The following is a 23,440-nucleotide window of genomic DNA, read 5'->3' as shown; positions in this document are numbered from 1 at the left end:
AAATATGTAAAGCTAAGTTATCCCTACTTTATATATGAATACACAAGAATTATTAGTCTTTTGTACTGATATTCCTTTTTCCTGAATTATACCATTTGTTATCTACATTAGTAGATAAGAGGATGCTTTTCTTTGTACATTAATTTTCAGTTTAAAATTCTTTTGATCTAATTCTCAAGGCTCAAAATTAAAAATATTTTTATTTTCTTTCTTTGAATAAACTACATTTTAATGAATATGGTAGCTAGGTGTTGCAGTGGCTCAAATGCCAGAGTTGGAGTGAGGAAGCAAATCCCTTAAATTCTCAGCCTCAACCTTTTCTTCTGTAAAATGGATATAATAATAACTACCACAATGGGTTTGTTGTAAGGATCATGTATAATAAATGTAAATACTTTGTAAACCTTAAAAAGCTATGTAAATGCTAGATCTGATGATGATCGATATGACATTCATATATTTTAAGCTGTGGCACAAAAATAGAAATCTTGCTTTTCAGAAAGGATTCTCTTAGAAAACCATTAACCACCAAAATTCGCCTTACTCTACTTCAAATGGCAGAAGTAAAGACTATACCACTTTTGTCCCTAAATATCTTTCCTGGGACTTCATCATCCTTAGTAATGATTTCTGGGTTCCTCCTGGAAGTATCAATTATCCCCACATGAATTACCAAGAGTGAGGTTTTCACAGGTGATAGTCTCAGAGGATTTCCATCCTGTGAGAAATACAAGTCTTTAGAAGAAGGTAGACATCTTTATTATTCATGTCAGATTGATAAACAGCTACAGGGCAATGCAGTTGAGCTGGGGAGACTGGAAGGCAGCAGCTACTACTAATGACCATAAAGAAAGCTTCAGTGTTTCTCTGCACTGGGGCTACAGTCAATACAAAATATCTAGAACAAGGGCTTCTTTGCTGGTGTTTATAAGCTGACCTCTTATACTGCTGTTTACAGTGAGTTGTCTTTGAAAGGGGAAGAGAGAGAAAAGAAGTAAAGAGAAAAAGCCAAATGCAGCTCTTCATGGTGGTGCCATACTTTTTCTTGATTGGTTTTCCATGTGCATGTGTGTCCCTAAAGAAATATTCAATGTAAAAGCAATGCTGAATTGTGCTTAGTCAGACTTTAGTAGTGACTAGTTCCTATCATAAAGTTAGTGACAGTTGCATCTTCAGCTTCTTTTAAGTTATTTCTTCATCTCATGGGGATATTTGTATTTGAAGTTATGAGACTTTGTTAGTGAAAGCTGAAGGAACTCTAAATTAATATTATCCGAGGTCTTTCAAAATTCTGAGATCTAATTTGTTTGGTTTGGGTAACTTGAAATCATCTGAAAATATTCATCTCTTTGTCTTTTTACTTGTCTTTGGTTCCATTTACATCTTTAATCACTTTTTCCCCCTAGACCTACCTATCTGAAGATCCTTCTCCCTGACACAAAGCCATGATAACCTTTCTCTTGGTCATCAGTTAATATATCATCTGATTCTAGGAGTGGGCGTATTATTTGCTTCTTGTCCCTAATTCAGAACAATTAATAATTTAGTTATTCAAAAAATAACTTTGCAACTATTCCAGCAGTGCTGCTGTAACTGAACATATTTGGGGAAATTCTTCATCATAATTGTTTTCAGGACCAATTATGAGTCATAGAAGAAAAGCAATGTTATAACTACATAGTCATATTTACTTTTGAACTTCAAATGGTGTTACTAAATTTGATTTCTTATCTTACTTATGACATATCGTAAAATGACCTTTGGTTGTTTGTCACGAGAAGGGATATTCCAAAGAATATGTTGGAAGATTTGAAGGTAATTTAAATAGATTTCTGAAAATGCTTTATTGCAGTGTTATAACAAGTATATAGTTTTGAAAAAATGACTTTTTACAGACATCACTAATTAATTTTTTTGCATAATTTCTGGGGAAATTATTGAATAACTTTAGTAATAATAAAATAAGAGTGCTTTAAATTGTGCAAAGTACTTTATATATCTTATATCATTTAAGCATAACAGTAACCTTATGTTATAGATACAAATATTATTCACTATAGATGAAGTAGCAAAGATTCAGAGAAATGAATTATACACAGCTAGTAAATGTCAAAGTCAGAAAATGAACACAGTTCTATGCTATAGTGAAATGGTCATAAATATTTTATAATGGAACTAAAATTGGTTTTCTAAACTTTTTCATTCTTCCTCAAATCTCCTATAGCACCTCTTTCCCAACTCTCTAGGAAATGATCTCACATTTCACTGAAAAAAATAATTGAAGACATTGATAAGATCCCCATTACTGAATGATTCCTCATTTACTTAATCTTACTTCAAGAGGTAGATTTTCTTCTTGACAAAGTCACTGTGTACCTTTGGTTCTACCCCCCTACCAAATTCCTCCCTTCTCTATAAATTCTAATCCCTCTGTCTAAATTCTTCTCTCTCTCTCTCTCTCTCTCTCTCTCTCTCTCTCTCTATATATATATATATATATATATATATATATATATATATATATGTGTGTGTGTGTGTGTGTGTGTGTGTGTGTATTTCTTCTTTATGACCAACAAACATGCTTATGTCTTGCTCTTCCTTAAAAAAATCATTACTTGTTTCATCCCATTTGATATCACTATCTTTTCCCTCCTTTCATGCTATACCCTTTGAAAAAAATTGTAATAGAATTTTATTTTTTACAACCAACAATCTTTTTTTAAAAATTTTGAGTTCTAAATGTTCTCCCTCTCTCACTTCCTCCTTCTCCATGAGGGTAAGAAATTTAATATATTTCCTATATTTGTGCATTCATGTAAAACAAATTTCTGTATCAGTCATGTTATGAAAGAAGAAACAAACCAAAAAAAATAGAAAAAAAATGAAGTGAAAATAGTATGTTTCAATAGGCATTCAGACTCCATCAGTTCTTTCTCTGAAGGTAGATAATATTTTTAATCATTAATCCTTTAAAATTGTCTTGGATCATTGTATTTCTGAAAATAGCTCATTCACTGGTTATTGAACAATGTTACTGTTACTATGTACAATGTTGCCCTGTATCTGCAAACTTCATTTTTCATCAGTTCATATAAGTCTTTTCAGGGTTTCTGAGAAATGCTTCTGACTCAAGTGCCTCCACTTCTTGTGCTTTCACTCAATTCTTAACTTTGTGCGATAGGGCACAAAGTCCTAGTGATCTCTTAATTACCTAATCTAATGGTTTTTTCATCAGTTTTTATCTTCCTTCATGTCTCTGTAACCTTTTGGAACTGTCTACCACATCACTTTGTAGATGCTCTCTCCTCTATAAATTTTCATGACAGTGGTCTCTCCTGGTTCTCCTCCTAGTTTCTGACAACTCCTCCATTACTAGATGATAAAACAGTTCCACTAATTGTGGGGATGCCTCTTCACTTCTTCCTCATTCTATATTGTTCTGCCTGGAGATCCGATCAACTCTCAAGAGTTCAGTTATATTCAAATGCTTCTCAGATCTTTTTTATATGCCATACTAATCTCTCTCATCTCAGGATAGTTAGATGATGAATTGGCTAGAGTACCAGGCTTAGAGTCAGAAAAACTCTTCTTCCTGAGTTCCATTCCAGCCTCAGGCACTTACTACATAGCTATATGATCCTGGGCAAGTAACTTAACCCCATTTGCTTCAGTTTCTCATCTGTAAAATGAACTAAAGAAAGAAATGACAAATCACTACAATATCCTTGCCAAGAAATTTCCAAATGGGATCAGTCATCTGAAATGACTAACAACAGGAACAAAAACAACATTGTTTCTCATCTCACCTCTAGTATCAAATTTCCAATTGTATTTTGGATATTTCAGACAGACTCTATCTCAAACAGCACATCCAAAAAAAAAGAACTTTTCTTTCAAAATGCTCCCTCTCTTCCCAATTTTACTATTACTATTTATGACATCAATCAGACTCAGAATTTATATGTCACCCTCAACTACTCACATTTATTCACTCCATATGTCCAAATACTTGCCAAATCAGTATCTACCTTCACAATTTGTATTCTATATCTACCCTTCTCTCCACTTACACAGATACCACCCTGGTTCAGGTCATCATATCCTATCATTTAGAATATCACAGTGGTATTCTAAAAGTTCTCCCTGCTCAAGTCTTTATCTCTATTCTTTCTGCCATTCATCTACCAGAGATTTTCCTAGAACTTGTGTATAACCACATCACTCCAACTACTCATAAAGCTCCAAAGGCTCCTTATTACCTCCAAGGTTCAGTATTAACTCCATTGCTTGAAATTTAAAGCCTTGATCTCTCTGAACTTCAGTTTCTTTATCTTTAAAATAAGAATATTGGATTGGATGATTTCTAGGATCCTTTCCACTTCTAACATGCTGTGCCTAAACAGTGTGAAAGGTTTTTCCTTGCTTATTTGATAATAGGTTTTGTGGTTCTGCTGCTGAACCTTTTGCGTAAGTCCCCCTAGAGACAATGAGAAACTTCTATCTTTTTCCTTCTACTTTTCCAATCTTTTTACATTTTACTGTCCTTGATAAATTCTATGATCCAGGTACATTGACCTTCCTGTTCCTCCACATGATGTATCACTTCCTACTCCCTAACTTTGCATTGACTCTGCCTCCTATCTGGAATGTTCTTCCTCCCCACCTCCAACTCTCAGTCTTCCTGGTTTCCTTCAAGACTCAGCTCAAATACCAAAATCTGAAGGAGGTCTTTCTTGCCCTTGTGCCTCCTCTCAAACTTTCCATTTAAACTGTATACATCTTGGATATATGTAGTTATTTACATGTCATAAGTCCCATTTGAATGTCAGTGAGCTTCTTGAGGGCAGGGTCCATGTTTTTGTCTTTCTTTAAATTCCTAGATCTTAGCAAAGTATCTGGAACAAAATAATGGGTTAATAAATACTTGTTGACTGTCTGAGTAGCTTAAAATGCTGACTTACTGTAGCCCTACTTTTCCCCCTTTCTTTTTTCATAATAGTTTTTGAAAGAATATAGGTGAAGGGGTGGCTAGATGGCACAGTGGATAGAACACTGGCCCTGGAGTCAGCAGTACCTGAGTTCAAATTTGGCCTCAGACACTTAATAATTACCTAGCTGTGTGGCCTTGGGCAAGTCACTTAAGCCCATTTGCCTTGCAAAAACCTAAAAAACATTTTAAAAAAAGAATATAGGTGAAAATGTATTCTTGAAGCAGGTCCCAGGAATCTACAAATTGGCAGGGTGCAAGTAGTCTGGTTGATATTCTTGAAATGGTAATATGATAGTCCTTCCATGAGTGCAGTCTTCACTGAACCCCAGTTTGCAATCTAAAGGGGAACCTAATTCTCCCAGATATCAACATAACAATAGTTCATGTTAACCCTGTAATGTTGTATCCATGGAGATCCCTCCCCCTATATTTATCTGCCTTGGAAGTTAGGATATATAGGGGGACAGAGTTTGTCATCAATAATGGTTTGTTTCATTCTGTTGTCTACTCAAGATTCCTCCAAGGGCTGGTTAACTGCAATTCAATCTCCATTATACACAGTCAACGTAAGAGTCTCAAGACAGTTTCATGTATTTCTCAGTCTTCAGGAAGTAGATCATTTTCATCTTTAATGTACTTAGTTCTTTCAAAGTTATGTGTGTTAGAATATGACAGTAGAAAAAATGGTGAACAATTGGTCATTGGACAAAAGGTTATGAAATACACTTTGGCTCTCCCATTGCTAATTTCATGAGTTTGGCCAAGCTAAACTCATGGTGCTTTCCTCATCTGTGAAATGAGGAAATGTGGGCGCAAATGAGAAACTGTAGGAGCAAATGAGATAGTATAACTAAAAGCCTCTTGTTGCTAGAAATGGAAGTTACTAATATTATCCTCATTATCATTACCATTACTTCGTGGCCCAGAATATTAGGAATTCGATTGACATGCTCTGTATACTGCTTGGATTGAATTTGCTGTTGTACATGGTCAAAGGAACAACTGAATGCTGAATGAAAACTGAGTTAGTTTAAGAGTTTACAAGAGACCTTAAAGGTCTTTTTTTTTATTTCAATTTTGTTTTTTCCCCCAATTACATGCAAAGGTAGTTTTCAGCATTCATCCATTTGCAAGTTTATGAGGTCTCCATTTCTACAACCCTCCTTTCCCTCCCTCCTCCCTTCCCATGGCAGCTAATAATCTGGTAAAAGTTGTACATATCCAATCCTGTTTAACATATTTCCATATTAGTCATGTTGTGAAAGAGGAATTAGAGACATTAAAGATCTATACCAAACCCCCTTAAACCTAACAGATAGGGGAAAATAAAGTCTCAGAGTAAAGCAAATGAAGCTATATCTTTAAAAACATACATGAGAAACTAGATCATTTAACTCCAAAATCAGCCCTCTTTCAGCAATGCCACTACTTTCCTTTATGTTGCCATATGGTGGGGGCTGTCCCTAAAGGCTTCTTTAAGTATTTTGTAATCATAAGGCTTTATATCTAGATTTTTTTAAAGGATGGAGAAGGTCATCTTTTAAAGAACTGGCATTGACTACTCATTGCTTAGATGCTAAGCAATATATGATTTAGCAATTTCTTTTTTAGCTCATGCCCTTATGGATTTTAATTATGTAGGATTAGAATTTTGCTTATGAATCACATAGTATGTAACTGCAAAGAAATAATAGTTTTGACATATGTGGTACAGTCCAATTAGATAAATGTATCCCATATCGTTTTTTTCCCATTTTTTCTTTAAAACTCCAGTAACTAATATAGTATTTTACACATAGCAGGTATCTAATAAATGTTTCTTGAATTAGAACTACAACAAATTATAAGGGCAAAATTAAGACTATAATATTCTGTATAAATTGCTATACATCTTCTATAACCCTATAAATATGATTTCTTAAGTCCATAATTTCTTTTTGTCCTGGCAAAAGCAAGTCTGTTAATTGCAAACAGAAAAACAAGCAACAAACAAACATGGATTTGGGAAAATATGGTGCTTGCTAGGCTGGCACAGCTGATTAACTATGGAAAGTAGGGGAATAGAAAATGTCTGGATCTTTGAAAATAAACTCAAATGCCCCTATGATCGGCCCTGTTTTTTCCCTGCAGTTGTACTTATTGTTTTCATTTTGCCTATATAGAAGGATCATTTTAGAAATGCATATATAACCTACTTCATTGCCTGTCTTGGTAATTGTTCATTCAGTTAAAAAAGAATCAATCACCATGCATGCATCAAACGCCTTCTACGACTTCGGCTAGGTATTGTGGAGGCAGGAAGGTACAAAGATGTTTAAACATGATCATAAATATAGTAATATATTTAACAGGAAATTTTAGTGGGGAAAGGACTTGAAAGATGAACACTTTTTTGGGAAAAGTTCCAGATCAGAGTAATTTTTAAAGTTGGTCCATTTTTATTAGGATGAGAAATCATTGTAAGAAGAGATTTAGTTTGTCATTTCAGGTAGTTTATTTTTCACATAACATTTTATTTTTTTCTATCACATTTTCTTGAGAAAGTAAACTTTTTCCATGGTTCTGTTTTGTCTTTTTCCATTAGGCAAAATATTGATCTCCCCCCCCATTCATTTCAATGGAGTTGAAGCTAACAAGGACATCTTTTTTTTTTTTCCAAAAACCACTTCAGCTGGTACTGAGCTATCTTGTACATTAGCATCTGTGCTCAAACATCATCAGATGCAGTCTGGGCTCTGAGAAGAATGTGTTAAATATAGCTTGTGGAGCAAAGAGACCATGAGATTTTATTTTTTGGAAGATTCACCTTAGAAAAAAAAATATTGGCAGCAATTGCAGATTTCCTGGTAATAGCGGGAAGTCTTACATCTTAAATCTTGAGGACTATGTCCATCAGATTGAAACTATTTTGGAAGTATGAAGTTTTAGTTTTTAGCTTTCCTAATACAGTTATCATTTTTTTGCAAGGCAAATGGGGTTAAGTGGCTTGCCCAAGGCCACACAGCTAGGTAATTATTAAGTGTCTGAGGCCGAATTTGAACTCAGGTACTCCTGACTTCAGGGCTGGTGCTTTATCCACTGTGCCACATACAGTTGTCATTTTAAAAAATGTTTTCTACTATGTCATTTGATGATTCTAAATAGATAATTAACTTACTATTTTACTTCTCTCTTTTCCTTAAACTTATATTTTTTCATTTTTTTCTTTCCCTTTTTTTTCCGTTTTGATTGTGGTCCTTTCCTTATCACTTCATACTTTTGCTTGTTACTAATTTTTTTGATGAAAGTTCCTTAGCTACATTCAAGATAATAAATGTTTTTACTAATGTTTTGAAAAATGTCACTGTAAGTGTCTCTCCTGGCCTAAGATATCAAGATGTTGTGTTAGGGCTGATTCTAATTATTATGCTAAGCTCTTTGAATAAAACTAAAATGGATGAAACAATCCCTTTTTAAGACTGGATCTCCTGTCTTACCCAGGTTGGATGTGCAAAAGCTATTCACAAGCCTGATTTGTTTGGGGGTGCTTCAACCTCCTCCGTGATTCTTAGCAAACTCATCCTTAAACAATCTGGTCTATACCCTCTTCCTGGCAAGCTCACTATATTAATATTTAACTTAGTGTAGTCATGCACATAGAAGGTCATAGTCAGTTGCTACTTATGACTCCAGGGCTCTAGATTACAGATTACACTGGCCTTAGCCTCTCCAATACCTGGGCATACAATTATGCACAACCACCTACCACACTATAGTAAAGAACTTATATCCTAATGTACAACATTATGATTTTATATATATATATATATATATAATTTCATTTACTTCCTCAAGTAATATTTGGTATCTAGTATTTTTCTTAGTATTTTTCAAAACTGTTTTTTTAAGACTCTGCTTAATAATTGGAATAAATCTGTTGAGTATTTGATAATTTGAAGACATAATAATAGCATTTATACAACTTTTAAGTTTATGAAGTAATGTCAGTATCAATATTTATCTACTTATCTATTAGCTGATTTGAACTATTATTATTATCCCCATTTTATGGATGGAAAATCTGAGGCTGAAAGTAGTGACATGACTACAGAAAGGAAATTATTAATTCAAGATCTGAATCATATGTTTCTGGATCTAAGTTTAGATTCACTAAACTCTATTCACTATACTATGTAGATCCCTTATTTTGTGACTTTAAAAATAAGAACCAGAAAAATTTAAAGGGAACTATGATTCAGAGAGGCAGTGTGAATTAGTGAACAAAGATCAAGCCTAAGCCTCTAGAAAACATGGGTTTAAGCCTCACCTTTGACACATACTGGCTTCAGGGTCCTTAGACAAGTTGAAGTCCTTCCCCAAGTTCCAACCCCCCTCCCAACAATTCTGTGCCTCTAAATTGCAGAACAGTTGCAATTTGCTCCAGGAACACAAAAAGTTCTATTAAAAAAAAATAAAATGAGGATCTGCAATTTTTTATTTCCCCCCTCGGTATAAGTTATTTTGTCTATACTAACTGTAATAAAAATATTCAGGCAAATCAGTGTCTAAAAACAAGGCATAATACATTTTGTGAATATTTGCTAAAAGTATAAACTTATAACAAAACTTAGTTGTATCCTGAATATTAGACCCCCAAAAGCAACATTGGACCTAGTGAGACTTTTTAGACATTAAAATTATTGGATTTTTGATGGAAATAATCTCAGAGATACTTTGTACCAGGGAAGTAGTTTTCTTGGTCCTCCCCCCCCCAAAACTCTTCTTGGTACAGATGAGAACATTTAGGCCCAAAGGGGTGGAGTCACTTGTCCAAGGTCATAGTAGTACTAAGCAGAAGAAACTGTCTAGAAGCTGACTTCTCAGACTATGTTGAATGCTTTTCTGACTACAGTTTTGTTAACCTGTAAACAATTACTACATTTTTTTCTCTAAGAACATGTGAAAGTCATTCAATTTGAAAAGCTTAAGGAGGGATGAAGTGGCCCAGGTCAAAAACCAAGTAACTCAGAGCTCTCCTTTAGATCTGTAGAGAAATCAGTCCCTTGCATAGCTGATACTTCCAGACTGGGTGAGATGGAGAGACCTAGTCATTTTAAAAAATGGCATGGCATGAATTTGGGGGATCTGACTAACCTATTAGTTGAATGCAAAGCAGTTACTTTAATCTCCTATAACAATATGCTTATTTCCCATAGAAAGCAACTTTTGGATAATTTAAAATCAACTAGAATTTGAAGGAACCTTGAGGGTCATTTAGTCTACTTGCATTATTTGACAAACGAGGAAAGTGAGGCACCAAGAAATTAAACTGATCAAGGTCACAAGGCTATCTTGAAAGGTTTTCTATTGCAACTACCAGAAAACATCTGTTTGAATTTTTACTTCAAAAAAAAAGACCTTTTAAACTATAACACTCTGTGATCCAAGTCTCTGAAATTAAAATGCCATCTCCCCTTCTCTAAATCATATTAAATAATATTTAACATTTTCCTACCCTCCCAAATTGTTAGGAGTGGCAAATAGCTTAACCTTAAACAAAGTTCTTGTGAAGAGAGAGAGACAAAGACAGAGACAGAATCAGAGAGAGAGACAAAAACAGAGTCACACATACACACAGACAGAAAGGCAGAGATAGAGAGATACAGAGACAGTCACAGAAAGAGAGACAGAGACAGAGACAGTCACAGAAAGACAGAGACAGAGAGAGATATAGACAGTCACAGAAAGACAGACACACACAGATACAGACAAACGTCACAGAAAGACACACAGAGATACAGAGACAGTCACAGGGAGACAGAGACAGATTTACAGAAAGAGACACACACAGACTGTGAGACAGAGATACAGTGATAGTCACACACAGAGAGATAGGGAGAGATACAGACAGAGAGACGGTCAGAGAGAGAGAGAGAGGGAGAGACAGACAGACAGACAGTGTCAGTCCAAATTCGGCAGCAGGCTGAATGAGACAAGGGGATTAAACAAAACCGTGAGGAAGAACACCTCATCAGTGGGGCAACTAACTGCTGTGTGAGTTTTCAGTGCCCTGCTCCAGCTCCTCACCCTCCTCATCCCTCCAGTAGGGTTAGGGGAGGGAAGTGGAGAGTTGGAGGGCACAGTGCAGCCACGGGGGGCTGTGGCCTTTACACGGAGCAGGGAAGAGAAGGGGAGGCAGCGGCGTTCCTGCCTCCTCGGCTGAGCCCCCCCCACTTCTCCACCTCCATGCCTTTGCCAGAGCTGCTAGGTGGAGCCCGCGTCCGTAGAGCCAGCCGGCGGTCCAGATCCGGGTTTTCCCTGCCTCCTCCGGCTCCCCTCCCTCCCCTTCCCCCTAAGCCGACCCCCTCCCCGGCGCTGCGCTCTCGGCTGGCTGGCTGGCGAGCTCGCGGCTCATTCTGCTCGGGCTCCGGCGGGCTTCGCCTCTCCCGGGCTGCACGCAGAGTCCCGGCGCTCCCCGGATCGCCCTGCCGCCGGGCGAGGGGTGCCCTGCGCCCGCTGGTCCTCCCGCGCCGCTCCCGCTCGGGGATGCAGCTGCTGCCGCGGGTCCCGGAGGGGGCATCCTCGGGTTTTTCCTGGACTGCTCGCCTGCTCGGCTCCGGCAGCGGCCGCTGGCTGTGAATCGCCCCCCTCCCCTCTCCTCTCCCTCCCCCCTTTCTCATCCTCAGTGACTGCGAGCGTGGATGCGTGTGTGGGGGGCACGGTCTGGTTTGGCTGGAGCTCGCTGTGTCTGCGAGTGTGAGTGTGCGTGAGTGTGCAAGAGGAGGAGGAGGAGGTGGTGGAGGAAGGAAGAGGAGGAGGAGGAGGAGGAGGAGGAGGAGGAGGAGGCGGCGGCGGCTGAGAGGAGGGGGTCGGGCGATGAAGCTCCCACATGCCCGCAGCTCCCTGGATCAGCCCGCAAGCTAAACCGCTACAGCCCCCGGGCTCGGTCCCTCGCTCCGCCCGAAGCATCTGCGGCTCGGCCGCCGCGGGCTCCGCGCTCCGCCGCTTTGCACCGGGGAAGGAGTTCGCGTGGTCCTCTCCCCCATTCTCCGGGCAGGTTACAGGCGGGAGACAGAAACCTTCGCTGGGAAAGAACAACAGGAGGAGGTGGTGGCTCCGGGGGAGAAGCAGCCCTCCCTGCCCCCCTTGGCTCTCCCTGCTACCTATTCCAGCCCTCTCGCTCCAACCCGAACAGAGGAGGACGAGGAAGAAGAAGAAAAAGAAAAGAGAACGGGGGGGTGGAGTGCGTGGAGGGGGGGGGACTGGCTCTAAAGATCAGCTGGGGGGATGGTGGAAGATTTTTGGTCTCTTCAGCACCGTCTTCTCCTGAGCAGCGGCGGCGGCAGCGGCGGCAAGAGGAGGAGGAGAGGCAGCAGCAGCTCGTGCAATGACTGCCGCATATTAATAGCTGACGATTTGGTGTGGGCGCTGCTGCTGGAGACATAACCTTACTCTGAAGTTGGGCAACTGACTAGGAAATACATTTTTTTTTCCTTTGCTCCTTTTCCCCTCTCCCTCTCGGTGTGTAATCAGTCAGGAAACAAAAAGGAAGAAAACCCCCCCCCCCCCCTCGTCTCCCTTCCCCCCCCCCTCGGTGGAGGTGGCTATGTAGCAGAACAAGAAAAGGGGGAAGGAGACACTTTTTGTTGCTTACCCTCGCCTGGGTTCTCCACCCTTCTGCTACCCGTTCTCGAGCTCCGATGATTATTTTTTGTTTTTAGGGGGAGGAGGTTGTCTTTCCTGTGGCAGGTCCATCCTTTCCCCCCGGGTTCCATGGCTGGATTGTGGGAGCAGCTCCTGGCTACAGGCTGTTGAGCACCTGATGGGACTACCTCAGGAACCGGAGGTTACAAAAGGTAATTGATTCTTCCCACTCCTCGTAATAGTCATCGAAATGGACGAGGGCAGTCTGATGCGTTCGTCCCTCTCACCCGGGCATCAGGGGCTGGCGGCGGCGGCCGCGATGGTGCGGGGCATTACATAGACACACACGCACAGTATGCTCATGTGGAGAGGGGAGTGATGCCCTGCCGAAGGCTCGGTGCAAGATGCTCAGTCTGGGCGGCTCAGTAGGTTTCCAGCAATTTGGCGATCTGAAGTAGGAGAGAGGTTTAAGGGGATAAAGGAGAAAAGAGTGCTGGCGGTCGCGTACCCGGGGAAATATGGACGTTTGCCATAATCTCACCCCCCCCCCCCCCATTTACCGCCCTCTCCGCTGGGTTGAAACGAGGCGAAGGCTTCTCTGTGCTTGAGGCTTGTCCGACTGAAGGAAGGCTAGGTAGGGGAGCGGATGGGGGAGGAAAGTAAGGGAGGGTGATCGAGGTCTGAGGACAGAGCCCTACACAGCCTTTGTATCTTCCTCCCTCGAGGTCAAGAGCATCTATGCTGGCCCCATTCGGCTACTTCCGGACCTGCTTTGGGTACCCCCCCCCCCCAGGCAGGAGTTCCCAGACCTCTTCATGCCTCTCACTTCTACTCAGTCACCCTCCCTCCAATGCCCTCCAGCCTTGGTTCTGCCCGGCAGGCGTGAGAGAGGGAGCCACTTTCGTGGGTGGCATAGGCACAGGGCAGGGGAGCGGTGTTGGCATGGACTGGGGCCACCAGGGATGGCGGGGAGGAGTCGGAAAGGTGAAGTGCGAAGGTGACTGTCTGCAACATGCTGGGTTACAGGTAGCTGAGTAGGCACCACTCCACGCTTGGAGAAGGGAAGGCTAGGGGCCATTCGGGGTTTTCCCTCTTTCCCCCCATTCCTATTCCTGCCGGGGTAGTAGCTACATCGAGACCTAGTTTTACATCTCAGGGGAGCTGCCAGCAGGTCCACCTGGGGCTAAGCAGCCCGCAGAGGTCGGGCCAGGGTGTGAGGAGGAGCTGGGGGGGGGGGTGTTTAGTAGGAAGATGGCAAAGCTGCTGCTACCCAGGCTGAGCTGTCTTATCAAAATCGGCTCTGTTCGGTTTAACTGGAAAATCTGGTTTGAGGAGCAAAAAGGAGGGAGCGAGGAGTGATGGGGCTGCTTGAGTGCAGCCAGCTTTCACCTTCTTGAGCTCTCCCCAAACCAGGAAGCAGTCAGGGGCGATGTGCGCCGGTCCTCAGACCAGAGCTGCGGTGCTGCACTTGAGACCGCTACCTCATTTTCCTGGATGCGAGGAGTCATCTCTTCCAGAGATCTAAAGAACCGAAACGAGCCTTCGCCTCCCCGGTTCTATTGATTCTCCTCCCCACTTCCTTCGTGCCCCCTCCCCACGCCCCACCCCAATTAGCCGGCGTGCTTGGTTTTATTCGTTCCCAGAGACATTCTGAAAAACTGTTCTCAGAACTCTTTGGTGTGTGAGTAACCTCCGGGGTGCACAGTCTCCATCCCTGCCAGTGATGCGTGCCAGTTGTACTTAACGCACATTGTAAACAAGAGTGCGTGCGTGCCTCAGTAACCATTGCAGTTACAGCCAAAACAGCCGAGGTCTATTGTGTTGAATTTCCCTTTCGCCCTACTCATTAGAAAGCATTTAGCCCCCTTGCCTTTTCTGCGGGCAGTTTTTTTGGGGGGTGGGGGAGAGCGGAGGCGGAGAGTGGAAAGTGGAGACTGGGGAGAAAGGGGGGAAATTCCTTCTGGGTCTTCCTCTGAAGTTACTATGTAGCAGACTAGTTCAGTTTCTTCTTTACTCTCCCCTAACCATTGGTTCAAGAAATTCACTGTGAAATTCTCAGAGATTTGGCAACTGCTTTTGGAATGCTTTGTTTTTGAGTCATTTTCACATGCAGTGTAGAGTTTAGCCAACTTTCTCCTGGTATCTTTCCAATCAGTGGTGAATGGGGTGGTCCTGTGACTCCCACTTTTTAGAATTGCTTCAGGCCTTGGGATGGAAATGGGGTTTCTTGGTCCTTTCTGGGTGTCACCCAAAAGAGTCTTCTAGAAAATGAATGAAGTTTAAAGAGAATTGTTGTAGAAACCAACCTTTATAAAAAGATCCATTGTCCTTTTTTTTCTTTAAAAGCAAGCGCTGTGGGAAAGGCACAAAGATTTTATCTTACACAAAGGCAAGCTAAACACTCAATTATAAATTATTACTTTTCTCTAGGTAAACTGTCCTTAAATTCTTGTACCTGACAGAAATGGCAAAATCTCTTTGTTGTGGTTACACTCAAGCTGCTCTGGGGTTTACTGCAAATATCCTTCTATTTAGAATTGAAAGTACAACACTGTTTTGTGTGAGGGCATTTGGTTTCTAAGATACTAAAAAAGGAGATGATCCTAGATTGGATTCGGTATACAGATCTCAGTTTCTTAAGGAGCTGAGATTGTAAGAAGGAAAATATTGAATTAATCACAGCCAAATTTGATTAAATGGTGTGTCCTTTTAATTATAAAAAGGACAACAAGAAGGAATTCTTAAACCAAACAATTTTGGCTAATAGTAGTTCCTTTGATAGATAATTGAGAGATGTAATTATTGGAAGACAGATGAAAAAAATCAGTCTTTGTAAGGAGGTTTTTCTTTCCCCCAATGCATTTGTGTTAAGATTGTAGTTTGCTGGCAAGTTTGAACCTCATATAGTACTTTTTTCCCCCAATTTAGAAGATCGATCCCAGTCATTCCCAGGCCTTACATTAGAAAATTTATCAGATCTGTTCTTTGTTTCCCAGCAGCATGTGTTTCCTAGCAGTCATACATTCCACAGGTTCTGATGTCATGAGAGCTGTGTCCATCTGTATTGTGCATAGTCTTTAGTGGAAGGTGAATATGTCAGAAGTACTTGAATTACATTCCTTAGCACCCCATAATTGTTAAGTAATATGCTCCCCTTTCCCTCGTTTACATACTTGATGGAATTATTTCCATGGAGTTTAGTAGGAGAAAGTACTAGATTCACTGGAAAGTACAATATGAAACATTAGAAAAATTTGGAGATAATAAACATCAGGAACCTCTTGACTGAAAATTGATTTATCAGCATGTGATCTGTTTGATGGCTAAATGCTTCTGATATCTCATTCCTGTATTGCTTTGTGTATTTATCATTCTAATTTGTAACTTGAGAAACTGAGAGATCTTTTAAAAATATTTATGTGGTATCTAAATATTATACATTTAAATGTCTTCTATAGAGAATAAGATAAGACTTTTCTAACTTGCTACTGTTGTATTTGTGTGTTCATGGCATTGTGTTTGGTGTTTGAGAAAGGCAAAGAGTCTTTAATGGGCCTATATTTAGCATATGTCTCTTTGTGAAACTTAGGATAGGAACATCATAAAGGAAAGAGATAAGGAATAAAGAATCTCAAGAATCTAAATTTGGTCAAATAATCTGTCAAATAATCCAGTGAAAAACTGAAGAGGTTCGATTCAGGCTTGTTAGTTGTAGTTCCAAATTCTGGTGTTTTAGTTGAAAAAGAAGTCTGGGCAGAAGTAAAGATTGCTGTTAGAATGTGACTACCTTGACCCAAAGGGCACACTTGTTTTTTTTTTTTTGTATGTCCCAGCAAGAAAGCTATATTTGATTTCAGTTTCATAGTTAAACTAGCATCATCAACAGAGGTTGTTCTGCAGCTTTAATTCAGTATGGAAAGTTGGATCTGTAGGGAAAGAGTCCTTGTTCTGTCAGCTTTACAGCTGGAAATTTTCTACTTTGATTTCTCAAATTTGCATTGCATTGCAAATATGAGTTTGTATATATAGGGAGAGCTCTAACAGATGATGAGATTTACTTGTAATTTAGCATTCAAATAATTTGAGAGAGATTTGGGTTACTATTGTTTTATGACTCCTGTTTTCCTAAATTTTCTTTATTTTCTTAAACTCAATTTTATAATAAAATATGCAAATATGAACTTTGTGGCCTTTTTTTATTTTCTTAGTTTCTAGTTTAATGGAATTACTGGAGAAAGAGAGAGATGAAAATTCAATTTTTTCATTCACTAAGAGAGGCTGATGTAGATTTTGATTTTGATATTGTTTGTTGGCCTACTTGACAAAGTAGTATAATTTATATTGCTTAAATATTGTGAGGATCTCAGTATTCTTTTTTTACATAGACCCTTTTATTAGCTGATACTTCATTCTAGACAGATATCTCAGTGTAATAATAAAAGTAACTACAATTTTTTAAAATAATTAATTAAAACATATTCAAAATTTATTTAGTGGGAGTATTACTTAAAAGATAATAATTTTTTTCTTTTTATCTAATCATCTAATAATTTCTTATATTATAGTTTAAAAAAATACAATTTACCATTTCCAGATATGATATCAGGGCCCCTTCACAACCCTGGGCTCAATCTAACAGTTTCAGTGATAATTGGTTTTATCTTAAAGTGCTGACATATATATGTGTGTATATATATATATATATATATATATATATATATATATATACACACATATATACGTATATTTTAGAAGAATTTAGCTTTCTACCCACAATATTCTGGCATTCAGGATAGGATGCTATTTATAGTAATCTTGTTTGGAAAGCTCCCTCTAGGAGAGAAAATAACATAATCTGCTTGATTGCCCAATGAGTCCTTTGAACCACCTGTGTGAATAATAAAAAAAAAAAGGATACTGTAGCATAATCTGCCTTCCTTCAATAAAACCTTTTGCCATTCATTTTCATCCCTAATCTGAATAAATTTCTTGAAGATTAGGATTTATTGGATGAATGAGTCTAAAGTATGGAAGACAATATATATATATATATATATATATATGTATATATATATATATATATATATATATATATTTTAAATGACTTTGGAACATCACATCCAGTGAAAATTTATGATGTTTGAAATTTAAGACTCTTCCCATATCAGCTTCAGTTTTCAGCATATCAATTGTCCTCAACTCTTTTGAAAATGATAATGATTAGTACTTTGTTTTCTACCATTTAAGATTCATAACTGTTCAACCCTAGTTAAGTAGAAATTTGGGGAGTCTCAGAGTAGAAAGTTATGGAATCTTGTGTATTACTTGGCTACTTTCTATCCTATATCATTTTGGATAAGTAATTTCAACTCTTTGGACTTCAGTTTGTTCTTTTTTTTCTGATCAATTAGAAAATTTAAGCACATTATCTCTTAAGTTACTGTCTAGGTTTGAATAAAATGAGCTCATATGGGACTAAAAGAATTTGGTACTCTCTTTTTTTTACTAGATATAAAGAAAGCTATAAAGTGCCATTTTAACTAGCATGATTATGGGACAGCTGGTAAAGTAGTGGTACAATCTGGCTACCTTGTACTTTGAGAAAATCAGTAAGTATTAACATCCTAGAAGGAGATAGTCTATATTTGTTATTGTATTTACTGCCCTCCCCCCACAATCCTGTTAGGGAGGTGCCCAAAGGAATGACTTCATTTTTATAGGTTGCTGTTCAGTGGGTGAAAACATGGAGGTCATATAAAATACATTCTTAAAATATTGTTGAATGTAATATAAATGAAAGGATTTATATTACTATAACATTTTAAGGCAAATATAGGAATTATGATATTTGTGTTAGAATAAACAATCATATTTTGAATACTGTGCAAGGAACTGGGAATGAAAAGAAAGAAAAAAACAATTCTTCTGAGGTTGGGCACATTGTTTTGTGTAAGTTTAAATTTTATTTGAATGCCTATTGAAGACTAGTTTTCAGAAACTATAATTGAATATTTGTATTGTTGAGATGTAAACTAGAAAATCCACTGAACTTTTAATCTTTTAGTAAGTATCTTGAACAGCTCAGCTGGTCATTCTCATTGGAAGGAAAACAGGGCAATTATTTTAATTAAAATACTAGAAAATCAGTACTTTTAAATTATATTGTCTATGTGTGGTATTATATTAACTGTGGAAATAAGTATTGCTATCCTGGGTGATTTTATTCGATGTCAAACTCTTGAGCTAGCATTTTTGAATGCTACTATGATAACTCTTTGAGGCTGTACTCTAGAGTCCTGGCACATTCACACTCCTCAAATATACCAGCTTCCTTTACCTAATATATAGCTATATCTTATTTCTGACCCAAGTCTTTCATAATAAAGTCAGAGTTTAAATTCATCTTTTCTTGTAACTTACTTTGGTTAATCATGTCTTTTTGTCCCAGAAATTTTAGTATACAATAGCTGTCCCAAATTAGGTATTATTTTGCATTACAATGTATATGAAATGGCAGTCAATGACAGTTGTTAGAACAAAATTTGATACTTTTTCACTGGAAAAATTAGGTTCTAGGAAGAATTCAAATAGAAAAATTTTAGAGTTTAGTGTTGGAAAGGGCCTCAGAGGCCCATTGAAACCCACCTCTTCATCACAGATGAGGTAGCTAAGGCAAGTTTACAATTATTAAATGTCTGAGGTAGTATTTGGATCTAAATCTTCCTGATTGCACATCTAATGCCTTAAACACTGTGTTAGACTTGATGCTTCACAGAAATCACAAATATTTCTAGAAAATAATAAGGGAGGTTTTACAAAAATATATGAGGGTGTGTACATACATGCAATGTATGGAGTTGGTTTTTTTTAACCCCTGCTGGAATTAGGCATTATTGTTTTGGAGACATAATATCCTACTATTAATTTCCCACCTAAAATAATCATCCTGGGAAGAAAATACTTTTGACAACTACTGCCAACAACAAGGTCTAAATACTGATTTTTAAATGGGATATGAAATGCAAGGAAAACTTAATTACAAAAATATTTTATATTCATAACAATTTTCCCATATGAAATCATCAACTATATTTATACTAACCATCTCAGAATTTTCTAATGAGAAATATATCAAACCACAACAATCCTCAAAAGGATCTCATACTTTAAAACTTTAAAGCAGAAAGTTCCTTTCCACACTTGCAGCTCTGTTTTCAAATATGGCAGTAGCAATATTAATGAAAATAATGAGTGGTAAAATAATAGGAACAAAAATAAGTCATTTTTATCCAAATAAAAGATGTTTAGCCTAAGGAAGAAACAATTTAGACCCCAAAACATAGGATATATATTTAAAAGTGAACTGCACATTAACACCAGTATATACCTTGGAGTAGCTCACTTTGGAAAATGTTCAAGATTTTGCATTTTAGAGGATGCCACAAGGAGTAAGCCAAGTAGAAACTACACTATACTGTTTAATCAGTTTGTATTGGTGTTTACAAGTCCTGCAGAGGCAGAGTGTGTTACTTATTCAGTACAGCTACAGAAGCTCAGCATTAGCTTAAGCCTATGAGAATAGGGAAAGGACTCAAGCCCAGTTTTTGATGTTCTGCATGGGTGGGTAACCTGAATACTAAAATGCATTCCATTGACAGCTGACCCTGTAAGAGGTTTTTCAATGGTCCCCTGTTTTTTTTTTCCTTTTCCTTTCCTCAAAGTTCTTCTAAATACTGAGTGGGGGAATGTGAGGGGAGGGAGATGAGGCAGGAGAAGAAACAGGAAGACTCCTCACAATAAACTAATAACCCAGATTCTATTATTTTAGCCATCTTTTTAATACATATCATTTACATGTTAGAACTCAAAGTTTTCTTAGATCCTATTAACTTCTTTTCACCATTTTTAGTACAATTGATATGTCAATGACCGAATCCTTTACAACGTAATTTAGAAATCTTCATCACTATATTGAATATTAAAGAAAATATATTGAGATATCTTAGTTTTATCTCAAACATTAGGGACAAGAATACTTGTGTGCTTCACCCCACCCCTCATAAAAATTTCAGCTATTCTGGTTGCATTATTCTAATGGCTTTTATGGTAAAGTATTAAGCTATGATTTCATGGGTCTTGGAAGACTATCCATGGTAAGTATCCAGTTTCATTTCAGAAGAATAATAGACAAATCAGGGTTTAAGTGTGAAATTTCTGGAGGTGTGTCCCTTTCATCATAATCATTGAGTATATTTAACAGTGAAATAATGCTTTTATATTATGATTCATGATGACATCTTTCCTGAATTTAGAGTTAACACTGCTAAGGATTTATGTTCCTTATGAAAATTTTTACATTGTAATTTATTGCTTATTACAAAAAAAAATTGAGTTAAGAAAATAGTATACTTATAAAACAACTGAAAATATTCTCCCAAGAAAATGCACCTTCCCTTAAAAACAAAAATAAATTTCCTTGTTTAAAAATTTTTTAACCTTTTGCAATATAGTTTATGTGTGGAAATAAGTCCCAGATAGAGGAAAACATGAGTTTAGCTTCTGTCACTTATAGTGGCTCCATGAACACTCAATTGTGTTCTAGGCAATTCTTTAAGATTTTAGGTTTCAGAGAAATTGTTAACATAAGTAGAGAATTTCTTTATCTGGAAGTTCCCTATACTAATTAAACCATGGGTGGAGGCACAATGCCCTCCCCCATACCATGCCTTTTGTATTCATAGCATATTCATTTCCAAAAATATCTTCATAAGGCTATATCTGAAAATACCTGCAATATTCCATGCTGATAAATTCACAGAGCTATGTTCATTTATTTTGTACACATCAAATACTTTGTTCTTGCTAATATCCATCTTAAAAATGAAAGTTAGACTTTTGACACATATACCTTCATTCTAGAAGGGATAAAATCCCAGAGGAGGGATAAAAACCCCAGAAGCAATTTCTAAAAAAAAAACCTATAAAGATCAGATTATTGGCCTAAAAAGAAATTCATTCAGGATACATATAGAATCTTACTCTTGGAGTTAAAAAACAGCAGCTCTATAGTTGTAAGATTGGGGAAGAGTTGTTAAACATCATTTTTAATGGAAAATATTAGTGGTTTTTGGTTGGTATTTTTTGATAAGCTACAAGTTCATCTTGAATCAGTAATATAATAATGAGGCAATCCTAAAAGTTAAAGTTAGCCAAGGCCTCTGTTAAGAGCACCATAGCTTTCAGGCTCCTTCTTGTATTGTTCCTTGGTCAGACAATATCAAGTATTCTGTTCAATTTGAAGCACAAGTTTAGGAAGGATATCTATAAGCTTGACAATGTCCATAGGCTTACAAACAGGACAGTGTAATAAGACCTTGTGTCAGTTCCATTTGAGGATGGGTAAGAAGAACTAAGAATGTTTAGACTCAAGAAAAAAAGACTGAAGCATGATAATTGCTCCATCATCAAGTATTTAAGGGCTGACATGTGGGAAAGTGATTAGATTTATTCTTTTTTTTTTTTATTCCAGAGGACAAAGCTAGGAGAAATAATGGATGGAAGTTACATACTGACTCATAGTTAGGCCTGTGATCAGGAAAAGTTCCTAAGAATTAGATTTATTCAAAAGTTTAATGAAGTACTTTGGAAGGTTTCTTTTCCATTGGAAATCTACCGGCAAAGACTAATTAACAAGTTTACAAATATGTTATAGTGGGGATGTCTCTTCAAGTATTAATTGGAATTAGTGAGATCCCTTGAAATGGGAAAGTATGTGATACTAGGATTTAAGAATCTTAGCTATGATTGTGAATGAAGGACTTAAGATCTAGAAGAGATTTTGAAGATCAATTAAGTCAAGGACAATTAACCATTTTTATGTCATGGACACAAAATGAATCCAGTGCTTAGCTCAGAGCTAGGTATGGCATTTAATAAATGCTAGTTCACTAAGTTGACTGTTTTAGGCAGTCTGATTAAACCTCTGGATCCTTCAGGCTAATGTTTTAAAAGTCATGAAATTAAATGTATAGCATTACAAAGGAAACCATATATTGAAATGAAAATATTATTTTCTCCCATCCACATTCACATACCTCCTTAAATCTATCCATAGACCCTGATTAAGAACCCCCTAATCTAATCCAGACCCCTCATTTTACAGAAAAGGTTAAGTGCAGACAAGGTTCCAGATCACACGAAGAGTTAGGAAGAGGACCAGAATCTTACCTATATATTAGACTGTGAATTTAGTGTCATTTCCATTATATTAAGCTGCCAATTTGGATATCAAAAAATTTATAGGACTTTTGTCATTTTTAATTAAAATGATTTCACTTAGAAATATCAATTGTAGTTCTCTAATGAGAACTTCAAGATGGCAGTTAAATCTTCTTAGTACTTATATGGTACAAAAGAACATGACCAGGATGCATCTATATGCACAGTCTTCAAATGCTTTTTTTCCTCCCTTCCTGTACATCATGTGGATACTTGGTATGGTGGAAGAATATGGTCTATTTGGGATGCAGTTCTACAAATTGGTGAAATCTTTCTGACTTGTAAACTCTGCATTGTAGAGTGTGCTTTTCTGTTTCTGTTTTTGAGAGGGAAAGTGATATTGACAATAACAATTGTATTTAAGTTTTAGGTACCAAGTCCATGTAAGTATATTGAAGACAGCATGGAAGAGTTACCTAATGGTTAAAAGACTCCCTAATTAGCAGAACTCCCATGTGCAGTTGACCTTGCCTATTGATAAAAACTCTTGAAGAAGAAAGAGTTCTAAAAATTAGTATGCTGTCAACATTGCAATTTTATTATTTGACA

The 23,440-nt window shown here is 37.7% G+C and overlaps 1 protein-coding gene across 7 annotated transcripts in view; it reads left to right on the top strand.

Annotated features, from left to right (window-relative positions):
• Positions 1-12,234: 12,234 nt before the first annotated feature.
• ADGRL3 (adhesion G protein-coupled receptor L3) overlaps positions 12,235-23,440 on the top strand; it is a 966,635-nt gene continuing 955,429 nt past the window's right edge. For 6 of the 7 annotated variants that reach the window (XM_074229353.1, XM_074229350.1, XM_074229351.1 and 3 more), the window contains exon 1: positions 12,236-12,825. The gene's annotated coding sequence lies outside the window, so the exon portion shown is untranslated. Of the gene's footprint in view, positions 12,826-23,440 lie in introns of all 7 variants that reach the window. The other variant, XM_074229354.1, reaches the window with a different exon arrangement.

The sequence above is a fragment of the Macrotis lagotis genome, chromosome 3 (genome assembly GCF_037893015.1).
Source record: "Macrotis lagotis isolate mMagLag1 chromosome 3, bilby.v1.9.chrom.fasta, whole genome shotgun sequence".
Lineage (NCBI taxonomy): Eukaryota > Metazoa > Chordata > Mammalia > Peramelemorphia > Peramelidae > Macrotis > Macrotis lagotis.
Note: the sequence above shows the minus strand (reverse complement) of the source record. Positions and strands in the feature narration are given on the sequence as shown.